The following is a 14322-nucleotide window of genomic DNA, read 5'->3' on the forward strand; positions in this document are numbered from 1 at the left end:
AGCGCGAAAATTCGAAAAATGAACTGCCTGGACTGCTGCAACTGCTGGGAAGCAAGAAGAGCTGCTGTAAATCGAAAACGAAGCTTTTTGGGAATCTTTTGATGCTAAAATGACTGTGAAACGATCAATGAGGTAAAGTGTGTCTTGTATGGACAAAAATGTATGGTTTGGCTGTTGCTGTATAAGAATCTATGGCTTAGTGGTAAATCCAGGTAATGCAGTCTATTTTTTGTGTTATTTTTTTTTTTCTCATTTTTTTTTTTTTTTTTTCCTTTGCAGGCTTGTTTTGTAACTTACTGTGTTTTATTTAGTGAGTAAATAAGTGAATAAATAAGTATATTTTAACTGTGATCAGTTTGGGGAAAGGGGAAAACAAAAAAAAATATATATATATATAGCATAATTAGCAAACAGTAGTAGTAGTTGTGTAATATAGGTGATGTCTAACTGTAATGATCTATAAAAATTAAATGCAATATTGTAGGAATGTTTTGAAGATAAATAGCTGACCTAAATAATGGCTTGTTTTAAACAAATGTATAATAACTGTGTGCTTATTAGGTGAACTGTTAGTTAAAAGGTTTTGGAACAAGTAATTATAATGCTAACATATTATTGCTGAATTTAAAGTTTGTTAAAAGTGAATTATTTGACATGTCAGGTACAATTAGTTTACATGAATATTAGGGAAATGTTCAGAGCTGTAGTTACTTGAGTGCGGTGTTTAGTAGGGAATGTCTGGGTTAGACTTTGTAGACGTAGATATAGTTGGTGTAGGTTTTTTGCATACTATTTTATTGTTAGTTAATAGAATTAGTAGATTAGCTACTTGGGGAATGTTATCCAATGTAAAAAACCTATGTTCATCCTGGTCCGGAGGAATAGTGGATAGGCACTGGGTAGGGATGGGATGGCTGTTTTGCTTCCAAAAAATTCACGTAATACCAACACTTGGCAATTTAAGGTGGAAAACAAAAAATAGATACCATTATTCATCAATTCATAGTTTAGAATGTGGATAACAGATTCCTGGAATGTTAAAGGACTCCAGAACATGAAAAAAAGAAAGCTGTTTCTGCATTTGTTTTTTAAATCAAAAGCAGGTTTTATCCTATTACAAGAAACACATTTGACTAATGACCAGTGGGAAACAATGAAGGACAAGAAATGGATTAGGAAGGTTGTAAAGGCGGAAGGGACTACGAATAGTGCTGGGGCGGCAATTATAATCAAGAAGCAGTTTCAAGGAGAAATTTTGGAGGACAAAATAGATAAAGAAGGCAGATGGTGTTTGGTGGTTCTCAAAACTGAAAGTTTGGATAAGCCGATAGTACTTTTATGTGTTTATGCCCCAAATGTGAACCAACATCATTATATAGCTTCAATTTACTCTATTCTACAGTCATATAACAACTGTTACATAGTGATGGGGGGGGATTGGAATGCTTACCAAGATTCTAAAACTGATAAGTTGGGAGCTTCGACTGCTTTTAATAAGCAGGCAATGGTAGCGTTGAAAGAACTGAGAACGGATTTCAAACTGTATGACCCTTTTAAATACAAACACATACAAGCAAAGGCAGAAAACTTTACTTTCTATTCTAGCTGCCATAAAATGTGGTCAAGAATTGATTTTTTAATTCCAGAAGTGTTCATTTCACTTGACCCTAGGGTTTCTAATCAAGCTAGACAGCTCTCAGACCATTCTAAAATAACTTTAACTTTAAAGACCGATATTTTGAATACTAAAAATCATGGTGGATATAATTGGTCCTTAAACCCATACCTATTAACTAAAGAAGATATAGTACAGGAAGTTAAGGAGATACTTAAACAATTAGTATACAATATACCCGTAATGAACATCCATTAGATATAGAATGGGCTACAACTAAAACTTTGTTAAGAGGATTATTTATTCAGAAAGCCACTTATTATAAAAAAACTCCAAAATAAAGAACAACTGGATCTGGAAACTAAAGTACAATTATTGGACCAGGAGCTGATGAGTAACTACACTGAGCAAACAGAAACTGAGTTGTTAGGATGTCAGAAAGAGCTGTTTCTTATGCATAACAGAAAATTGTCACTGTACGAACAAAGAAGTTTAGTTAAATATGCAAATCACATTCAAACTCCCTCGAAAGCATTAGCCCGTATTATTAATCAGACGAAATCGACACGATTAATTACCGAAATAAATCATAACAATACGTTATATACTGATAAGTCAGATGTCATGAAAATTTTTGAATCAATTTTTAATCAGATATATGGTGAGCAACAAACTCATGGGCATGATGAAGAGAGAAAAGAGTTTTTACAGAAAATTAATTTTCCCAAGATTGACGAGGATTCTCATGGAGAATTGACTGCATTGATTACAGTTGATGAAGTTCTAGAGGCAATTAAGAAATTAAAGCCACATAAAGCCCCAGGACCAGATGGTATGACCTCTGAATTTTATAAATCTTTTAGTGGGATTCTGAGCACCGTACTTTCACAGACTTTTAATTATATCATTTCGAATGGCAGCAATGGTCTTCATTTTAATGCCTCAAGAACAATTCTGTTATTGAAAGAGAATAGTGATCCCAAAAATCCAGACAATTATAGGCCCATATCATTGTTGAATATTGATATGAAAATCATGACATCTATTCTAGCTAGTAGATTAAAAAAAATAATAAACTTGATAATATCAGAAGAACAGGTGGGGTTTATAGATGGGAGACAGACTACAAACAATACATTAACTCTTCATACTTTAATATCTTATGCAAAGTATAAAAATATGAACATATATGCTTTAATAATTGATGCTCAAAAAGCATTCGATAGAGTTAATTTGGCTTATTTATTTGAAACATTATCATATTTCAATATACCTCAGCTTTTTATTTCTATGTTAAGAAATTTATACAAGAATGCATACACTAGCTTATATATAAATCATGAATGTTCCAAAAGGATTCAAATTAAAAATGGAACTCGACAAGGGTGCCCATTGTCTCCCATACTGTTTAATCTGTATTTGGAACCTTTATTTCTTCATATGAAACAAAATGTTTTTTATAATTCTCCTGTACTTCTTGGGATAAAGGTTAGGATGGCTGCTTTTGCAGATGATTTAAATATATACAGTACCACACCGGTGTCAGATACGGAAAAATACTAACAGCAATACAAACCTTTGAGAAAATTGCTAATTACAAACTAAATTTAAAAAAACAAAATATTCCTCTAAAGACACCTACACCTTTTTCAATGCTACCATTGATAGGACGAGTAAGGACAGAAGAAAGAATAAAATATTTGGGGATTGACTTTTCAACTGAAAATAGAGAATTTTTATCAATAATATTAAGGCAACTGGAGACCGAATAACAATGGATTTGAAAAGATGGAGTAAGTTGAAGCTACCGATGATGGCAAGAGCAGCGATAATAAAATGAACGTTCTCCCCAGAATGCTATATATTTTAGAGCAGCACAACTTAAAATCACGAAATCCTTTTTAAGCAATTTCAGATAGGATTGGGGAAATTTCTGTGGGAACCCAGAAAACGAGAATATCCTATGAGAAACTGATGGCTCCTAAAACGAGGGGGGTTGGATTTACGGATTTTGAGATGTATTATACAGTGATTCAGGCCAATAGGATTTTAAGGGTGTCTTACTTGGATAGTGAAAATAGAAAATGGATACCCAAATGGGTACTGCTAAATTATAAACATATAAAAGGGAAGGGAATTAATGTTAAAGCTCTACCATTTTTGAATATAAAAACATTGAGTAAATATGAGTTAATGGAGCACATCAAGGTATGGGCAATGGCGACTCAAACTCTGTTTGCCTCCTTGAACCTTTTAAAATATATGATGATGTTTCAACCGTTTGATGGAAATCCTAATATAACTATTGGTAGTCAACTGATAGACTTAAAGAAATATCCATTTATTAAGGAATTAACTGTAAGGGATTTATACCCCTTCCTAGGAGTAGTGGTACATGATATCTTAAAAGAGATGAATCTTCCCATCTCTTATTTAATTATAATGAGGCAGTTAAAAGATTTGGCCATAAATTATTTTACCAGTTCTGTAATTAAAAAAGAGGAACTAGTTATTTCAGGTCATCTGTGGGAAGCATTGCAACAAGATAGAAAATATATATCCTCAGCATATAAAATGGCAAAAGAGAGAAAATATAATAATCATATTCTGTTATCGAAATACTGGAAAGAGAAATTGCCATCCCTAGACGACAGTAAAATAGTAGAGGCATTTAACTTAACATTAAAATCCGTATCACTTCAAAAACTGGTCTTTACTCAATTGATGATATTTAACAATGCATATTATACCCATCTAACACTTCATAAATTTGATTCAAAAAAGTCACCTAAATGTCCACAGTGTGTAGATCAGACAGCAGACCTGTTACACATGTTCTGGAGTTGCAAGTGCATTTATAAATTATGGAATTCTTTAAAGTTACAACTACAAAAAATGGGTTACCAAAACTCAACACTCTCCTGGGAATTTCTGATTCTACATATTCCACCGGAGAATTTGGACAAAACAAAAAAGATTGTAATTATGAATATTAGTTTACTAATGAAATTATATATAGCCACGAATTGGTTGAACCCAGCACAGGTGTCGTGGCAAAATTTCAGGCTGTTAGCGATTAAGCATATATTAGCGCACAAATTGTTAATTAGAAATAATAAGAAAAGTATAAACAGCATAAAAATTTGGGAACAAATCTTTAATATTATTTTGGTGAATGTTCCTATCCACTTTCCGTCAGGACATTCTGTATGTGTACCAACACATTCTTGGATTAGATAGAAAATGTAGAAATAATACAAATTATTGGCTTGAGTTGGTTTATAATTGTCTATTGTAGATGCTTTTATGTTTAATTTTTTGTGATTTTATTTTCCTGTACTTGGTTAAAATGATATTTATTCTTAATGTATTATAGGGAAATTCAAAATGGAACTAAAACATTGGAAGCAATATTGTACATAATGTAAATAGTGTGTAAAATGTATAATGGTTTTACAAAACAATAAAAATGATTATTGAAAAAAAAGATTAGACTCTATGCTTCATTACATCCTTACTCTCATTAATATGACACTACAATAAATTAATAAGTACGACTATGTGGTAAAGCACACGTTACACATGAGAGCCTAATCATGTACGTGTTTGGCGTATTTCTTTTACAAATAGTCCAGTTTAGTAATTGGCATTGCCATAGCAGGCAGATGACAGGAATGATTCCATGTGTGGGAAAGTCCTCACATTTGATTTTTTTCAGCACAGCACTGACTTCGGACATTGTACACACTTTTGCATTTTAGCAATTTCGTCCCTTCCCTCTTATGCACAACCTATTATTTTATCTACTATCGAGGTTTGTAAGGGCACATTCATGTTAGTAATGTCTACAAATGTAAGGAATGTGTTACAGAGAATGTACTTCTACATATTGATGTCTGCATGTGTATATGCATATATACTTATAATGAACTCGCTGACCTCCATGGGGTGGTCCAGTTAGAACCAGCCCATCCAACCCTGGCATGCCTGGCTCCATAATTTCATACCCATAGCTCCTCCACCTCACCCAAGTTCAACATACACGCATACCATCCATTGTCCAGTTGTTATTGCAGCCATGACACACCTCCACACATTGTCCTCTCCGGAGCGTTAGGGGCCCTACACGTATGTTGTCCCAACCCATGTATTCTCAGGCTCTCCCACCATTTAGTCCTTGAACATACCTGCTCTTGCTTGTGTAATGGTCGGATGGCCAAATAGCCTATCAATGTTTGGGTAGTCCCAATAGGGACTACCCTCTGATTGTAAAGTAGACTTAGCAGATCAACAGGGTTACTCCCACTGGTAAAATCCTGCCTGTGGTGTGAGTAGCAGTGCTTTGCTCACTCCTGCCCAGCTTGATATGACATGTGCTGACAGCGCTATATAATACTGGGTTGCTGTTGATTCCCTTCTTATTCCTTTTATATGTTTTATTGTTACGTCGTTCTTTCTTCATAGATACACACACCCAAATATATATATATATATATATATATATATATATATATATATGTATATATATGTATATAGATATATATATATATATATATATATATATATATATATATATATATATATATATATATATATTATATATCTGTACATACTTATATACATTTCCTATGCTGGGCACTGCTTAGACCCGCGCAAGCACACTCAGACTCGCTTACTGGTACTTATATGTGTTTACTGCTGCTTATTTGTGCTTTCACCTGCTTACTAGTGCCTTATTCATTATGACAGTGCCACTTTGCTTGAATGATATTTAAGTTAAATATCTCATGCAATACTCTTATGTTAGTTTTACAGCAAAACGACATTCATTCCACATGGAAAATGATATGTGCTATTGTTGGGCTCGAACCGTGAATGCCTGTTCGTTAGGCAGATGCTCTAAACACTACACTATTGACATTTATGTTGATTCCGCATGTTTTACTCTATTTGAATGAATTTGATGTGTAAGCTCCACTCGGTGGAGGGCAGCGGTGTGCAACCACGCTGCACTTTGTTTACACCTTTGATATTGCAGCAATTCAAATGTATAATAGGGACACGGGGAATCTAATTGTGAAAGTTCTAGGGACAGGGCTCAACATTCCACTACGTGCTTGTGTGTTTACTACTTCGATTCTATTTCACTGTTTATGGACACTCTTGTATGCTTAGCATACATTTTGGTATCCACAGACACTGAATTACTGACTTATTATTAAAGGCAGGCTCTACAAGTAGGCATAGTAGGTTTTGCAACTGTCAGGGCATGTTTACACCTCCGTAGAGCACTTGTACAAGCCCCCTGCACTCGCACACATTTCCTGTGCACGTTGAGGTTGCGGCGGCATGCCCTAATACATATTCATATGGCGCTGCTGCACCATCTGTAGTGAGGATGCTCGGCACAAGGATAGAATCATCCTTGCACCAAGCTTCTTGAATCTCAGGGATTGTTAAATATTTGGATTTTAAATTGAAAAAGTATGTGGAAAAGTTTGTACATATTTGTCATGATTCCTGGGTTTTTTTTAAGCAAACGTAAGCAGGTAGGCTATATTCCCAATGTGACATTTTTGTCTATAGATGTTGTGAATTTATATGATGATATTCCTCATAGTATGGGTTCAGAATGGTTCCACAATTTTTTAGTGGAAAGTACTGATTTAAGTAATCATGATATGTATGTGTGTGATGTGTTGATGGTAATGGTACTTAAGAACAATATCTTATTTGTTAATGAGGATTATTTTGGCAAAATAAAGGCAAAATAAAGGTGTGGAGTTGGGGGCAGCATGTGCCCCCATCTTTGCCAATACTGTACTTTTACATTGGGAGAAAAAGGTTTTGTTTGAGGTATTTCAGCTCCCTCCTTGGTCATTATATATGAGATTTTTAGATGATCTTTTTGTTTTATGGACAGGTTCTAGATCAGAAATAAATGCTTTTACATCATATTTAAATATGACTACAGATTTTCTTAAGTTCACTTTCACAGTAGATGACAATATGATTCATTATTTTGATGTTAAGATCAGTAATAATAGGAAAATGGGTTTATTCACTAGTAATATATATAGGAAACCCACATACTCTAATGGTTTGTTACATTATTCTAACAATCACCCCTTCTATCAAAAGAGGGGGATGATAAAAGGACAGTTTATTAGATTAGCATAGATGGTGCTTATGGATGATACTTTTGAAGCAGAATATGAAACATTATGTCAAAAGTTTTATAGGAGGGCATAACCTTCAGAATTAGTGATGAAGGTGTATAGTGAAGTGAAAAATCAATGATATTCATGTATATATGCACCCCTGTTAATGGAAGGGGTGACAAATAGACAAGAAAACAACAGGGAAAGTGAAATAGGTAGGTTGGGTAAAGTATTTATTACAACTTATAGTAATGAGAAGGATGACATAAGAAGAATTCTTTGTAGGAATTGGCATAAACTTGAGCAAGATAAAGAAATGCCCTTAGTCTTAGGGACAACATCCGTTATTGTTTTTAGAAAAAGTCTCGCCTTTAAAAATATGTTTGATAGAATGGGAAATAATTATTATGTTACTACCCATAGGAGGTTAGGTACATATAAATGTGGACATTGCAAATTTATACTGGAGAGTGAGAAATATAAAAATAATAATATGAATATATATTCTAAGGACCATTATAACTGTAAGGTAGAGGGGGTTATTTATGCAGCAGAGTGTCAGCAATGTTGTGCTTTCTACATAGAAAAAAACTGTTAGGCATTTCAGGGAAAGAATTTATCAGCACACGTTTGATATTAAGAATTCTAATATGAATAATGCATTAGTTAAGCATATATCCAGTAATCTGAGACACAATTTTAAATTCTTTGTCTTAGAGAAGGTGTTTAAGGACAGCAGAGGTGGCACTTGGGAAGAACTTGTGGAGATCCAGGAATTATGGTGGCAACTACAATGTAATGCAATAGTATTCCCGGGTATAAATGAACAGATATCCATTAGTAGTATACCTAAATTAAAAGCTTTATATGCTGCTAGATAATTTTTAGGTGTTTAATAGCATTTGCATCTGTGTACTTCTTTTAATATTTGATTTTATTTATACAGCATTTACTGTTTTCTATTGTAAAAGCAGTATGTTTCAATATATGGAATTGCATTGGTTGGGGGGGTGTACATGTGATCTTAATATTATTTAATTTGTAAATAGGAGGGTGTGCATTTGAACTTTGAAGAAGTCTTGTGCTACATGCAAATGAAAGCTCTTAGTTGTGGATTTTGTGGAATAAATGTGGTTGTGTTTAATTCTTCCTGTGTCGTTTGGTACCTTGGTGCACTTGCGGACATTTTGTAAAGTTATTCATCTTATTTGGAACCTTTATAATGGTTATAATGTAAAAGCACATATAAAAATCTGCAGGTTAACATTTCTAATTTAATATTTAAAAAAGCAGCATCAGCTGTTGGCAAGCTGATTTGATAAGCTATCCAACCTGCTTTAAGAAAAGGGTGGTGTTAATGGAAAAGTAGCGAAAATAGATTTTAACAATTTAACATATGCTGTGTATTTTACTTTAGAGGTGGACTGCTCATCTTCACTCTATGTGCCCAGCCTTTGGTGAATTAAGTTTCACTTATTGTAAGACCTTACTTCATTATACCTGAGCTTATATAGTAAACATTGCCTTGGCTTTAATTTAAGGTGCATTAGTCATAGTCTGAAACATCATTATTTTAAAATTAATTTAATTTCCAGTTATACTGATCATGTTAAAGTTGCAAGTGATTTTCAAGCATAAGGTTACAATATGTGTAGTTATACTTTTCATTTCGGCAGCTTACTCAGTTTTCTCTATAATCACATCCACATTATAATGTCTTGGTAAATACAGGGCAATGATTTACTTATATCTGCAAAGCATTCTGGGTAAGTAAATAAAACTTACTTCTTCAGAAAGACAGCTTCTTAGTTACATTTTTGGTTTCAATACTACAGCATCATGAGTGTTAGTTGTCAATGTAATGTGTTCCATTTGCAGGATGTAATTGGAAACTTGTCTTACTAGGAATTAAGAAACTCCTACTGATGCATTTAGTGTGGAAATATAGACATCTGACAATAAAATAAATAAATAATACAATAAATGCATTCCTTACATGAAAATACGGAACTTGGTACACATCTAGTACGACCGTCCCTGCTAGAATATGGCCGGGCAGCTGTCTGTAAGCATCGCCACCAGTTGTAGAATTACTGTGCATAGTGTACAGCTGCAGCGGCTATGCTATTCAGCCATATTGCTCTATGGCAAATTGCTGCTGCAGCTTAGTGGTTTCAGCAATGTAGCTCGCAGGGAAATGTCTTGCAAGCTACACGCCGGAACCCTCTTTGGGGTTATTTGTATATATCTCATGGGTCTCTACTTTGTGAGGTTTAAACATGATGTTTAAGGTGTTACACAGTGATGATTCTAGATTTGCTGGCTCCTTCTTGAAGTATGGAAAGAAAAGACAATGGGAATTTTATTAATGTTTTTCTCTTGACTACTTTGTACATATTTGGATTAATTAGGTTCAGAAATATGTGATTTTCCTCATAAATGAAGAAATGAAGAATGTGTTTATTCAGTTTAATAGACTGATGTTAGTGCTTTATTCTTTAGTCAGTAAAACATATCTCTAGTCTAAGGTATTATTTTTTGAGGAACAAAGAAGGTTAATACTCTTATAAGTACATATTTGAAATGTACTTATTTGTGATGATTGCCAGCTTAATACTAACTGAAACAATTATGAATCATTTTTCATTTTATGTCAGAAGTAATAGAAGAGAATGCTGTTAGTCTCCTGCTTTTTGCAATATTTGCTCTAATGTTTTATATTTTTTGAAGTGGGGTCTTTTGGGTGGAGGGTTTATCTCAAACCATTTAATAACAGCTACCATTCTGTTAAAACTAAAAAATGTTGAGTTAGTGATATGAAAATCTACGAATGATACATTTTCCCATGTTACATGGAATAATAATGCAAAATGATTAACATTTATACTCCTTTTAAAGTATAAAAAGGTCAAACTTTGCTGCCATCATTAATTCCTTATGACAGAAACAGAATGTCTGAGTTGACAGATGAAGAATAGGAAACCTGTAAAGAAATTACAGGAAGAATTGCATTTATATGAATTGAAAGGGATAACAGGAACTTTCAAATCATTTATTGTCTACACATACATTGTCTGGGATTTTCAGACAAGCACAGTAAATGTCTGCAGCCCTATTTTATGAGGGGAATCACAAGTTGTATAGAAAATAAAAGCAATATATACATAAATAAATGCACACATTAACTCATAAAGAAAGAAAGAAAGCAGACATGATAAGCAGTAAATAGTGCCAGTAGATATAGTTAAGTCGGTCAGCATAGGGAATGTGTACAAGTTGCTTACTGTGGTACAGAGATTGATTGTCTCAGTCTCTGTTTGCCCACTGTGTGACTCTCAGCAACTCATATTACCATATGGGGCTCTAGGTTAATTAAGAAATTAGACTAGCCTCCTCAGTTGTCGTCCCGACTGCATGACCGGTAAGAGGCTCTGAACGTAAAATAAACAGACCTGCAATGCTGATTGGAGAAGCCCTGTTAGTATTCTTCATGGCTAGTGGCGCATTACAGTACATTACAGTACGGCATGTGATCATCAATATGGCAGACATCACAATGGCCAGCACATCTGATTCGATGCATACTCAGGTGCACAACGTACAGTCTCAGAGCTACAGCTTGTGCTTTACTGGTGTGTGAAGAGGCAGCAGAACTGCTATCACACTTACCACTCTGGGATGGCACAGCAAAGTGGTAGTATTATTCATCATATAAAATGGTAGGAAATGGGGTAAATAGGAAAGTAGGAAAGGGAACTGCAAGCAGAGGGAAATATACAAGGGTAGTCATAGTGTATGAAAAATGTGTGAGGGAGTAGCACTTCTTTTACTGTGAAAGATCACTTTTTTATATATAGAGAAATGTTAGCCAGGGAAGGTTATGGGAGAAGGGCTGGTAACAGGGGTAGATAGGCAAACATACAGAACAGAGTCAGACAGGGATATTAGGCCCACAAGAGTTAACAAATATACTAGATTGACACAGAGATAGGTGGTGATTGGAAAGCTTGAACAATTAACTTGGAGAGACTGGGAAGGCAATTTTGAAAGGACCAGAGGAAGGACACATGAATGGCTTCAAGTATGCAGCAATGTCCAGAAAATTTAAGATTTTTTCAATGCCTATTCATACCTTACATCTCCTTACTCTCCTTTCTTCACTCACTTCCTTACTTCTATCAATTTCTCTTCATTGGCTTTCTCTCTAAATATAACATAAGCCTGCTTTTCTCTAACTTCATATTATAGCAATTGATGTCACACATGCAGTACATGGGGCAACCCACACAGAACTGTCTCACTGAGATGGAGGATTTTTGGTGTCATTTGCCAACCAGGTGGAGAAGCCACTTATTCCAGACGTAGACCTTAATGTCAGAGTTAGGCAAGTACTTATCATCCATGTCTATGCTGGGTATGCACCACTTCAGCAATGTTCTTCACTGTACAGTACAGCACACTCCAGAGTGGAAGGACTGCCCTAGGCCCACACCTCTTTTAATGCATAATACCATGACATAGGGGGATATGGAGATATATGTGTAAACAGACAGCAATGTCATGTGTCCTCCTGCTTTCATAGACTCCATGATAGAGAGTCAAGTATAGCTGGAAAATATAAGGCCGTTGCTAACAATGACGACAACATTTGACTGACATGATTCATCGATGCAGTGGCACTACCTGAAGCATTACAACAGAGGCCTTTGTAGACTTACCGTCTGAACACATAGCCTCCTCAGGACATGATGGACAGCTTCTGATTCAGAGACCCTAATGGTATCCACCTATATACCCTTTGCATATAACATCTGTCCTGTGAACTGCTACTCAGGTGCACATATTCATCATATGGGATAGAGGTACTAGGAGTGTGAGGTGATGCCATGTCTCTAGTACCATCTCTGATATGACTCTGACACATAGCATTAATCAATGGGTGAGCAGGTCAGTGGTCCAGGCTTAATCAGCTTCTACCCATACTACAGTGAAGATAGACAGTGTACTTCATGAATTCTGGAATGACAAGCAACAAGTTCACAGTGACATGAAGAACATGAACAGTGAAAAGAGAACATTACTTCTGAGGTAACTAGTGTCAAATGTTGCCTCATCTGGTGCCTCCATAAGACACAGTGCAACCACCCTTTGATCTGCCTCCAGGAGCTATGTATTCTATGACTGTGAGAGAGTCAGAATGTGAGGCAATTGGACATAGAACATGCTACGTCAGACCACTGGGACTGTTAGAAGCACAGCCTCACTGTCACATGTATAAGCACAGTCTGCCATGCTCTTAGATGGGCATCATTCAGGTTGTGGCCAATGTCCTTCCTGTGGCTTACACCTGGGAAAAAGTCATCAGGTTACATGCACAAATTTCTAGAAAGCCATTTCCTTCTCATGTTACCTGTGTGCAAACTGGCATCCACCCCTGTTCATTTTCTTTGACCACTTCATGGGTAGTGGCACTTATCAAGGTCAGCACATGGTACACCCCATCAAGGTGAAACTCACTGTCTATCTCACAGTCCTATAGGTCCACCCTTTCCCTTCCCACTGACCCCATCAAGCTCCAACCTGGCCAGCCAGCACATTGGAAAATGCCAGCAGTTCCATCATGGCAATTTAACGCTACCACTGGAGGATGTGACTCTCTATAACATCCAAAGGCACGTGGATATGCCATGTTCACTTACCATTACCCTACACCTTCTCAAAGTGTTGCAGTCACATTTCTCTGTATCTCATAACAGTCGCATGCCACTGTGCCCTCAACCACTCCCATAACCTTACCACACTTCATAGTGTTGCAATCACCTGTCACTGTGTCCTCAACCACTTGTACGACAGATGACAACTATGTCCTGCCAATCCTTGATCTGTGTGATATTTTCTGATGCACAGCATGATCATTTCATGCAGTGCCCTGCATAACCTGGAAGTGATGATACAGAAATCACTTAATTCTGTGTTGTTGCTGTCATGGCCCATATCATTGGACAAGATATGCTTGACTTACAGTTTAATAACAAGATATGATACAACAATGAATTATTGTCTACCACAGGATAACCATTCTTAGGAAGAAAACTAGGAGTAAATGAGCCACCACAATGATAGTCTACAGTAAAGTATGTCTATTATACAACAAATGGTTTAGTGCTGGAGCGAAAAGTGTTAATTGAACTGAGTGAGCTTGTAATTCTCAAATGTCCAGATTATACCAAAATGTCCAGATTTTTCCTTCATATTTTTTGGTCTGTTCTTCATAAAATTTTAGTTTTTCTGGCAAATCATTTTGGATTGAAATCACTAAATAATGACATACATTTGAGTTTCAAACTTCATATCCTTCAGCAAATGCATGTAATACAAATCCTGCTATTCTAGTAACTTCCTTAGTTTTTAAGAGTGATATTTAAAACCTGTAATGAATTTTGGACCTTTCTCCACATATCATATTAGGCTTTGTCCAGATTTCTTGCACTATGGGGTTGACAGGTATGAGTGAACTTCTTGGCAAGACAGAAGCTCCATCTGTAC

The sequence above is a fragment of the Protopterus annectens genome, chromosome 2.part0 (assembly GCF_019279795.1).
Source record: "Protopterus annectens isolate FY-2018-M chromosome 2.part0, PAN1.0, whole genome shotgun sequence".
NCBI classification, from domain to species: Eukaryota; Metazoa; Chordata; order Ceratodontiformes; family Protopteridae; genus Protopterus; species Protopterus annectens.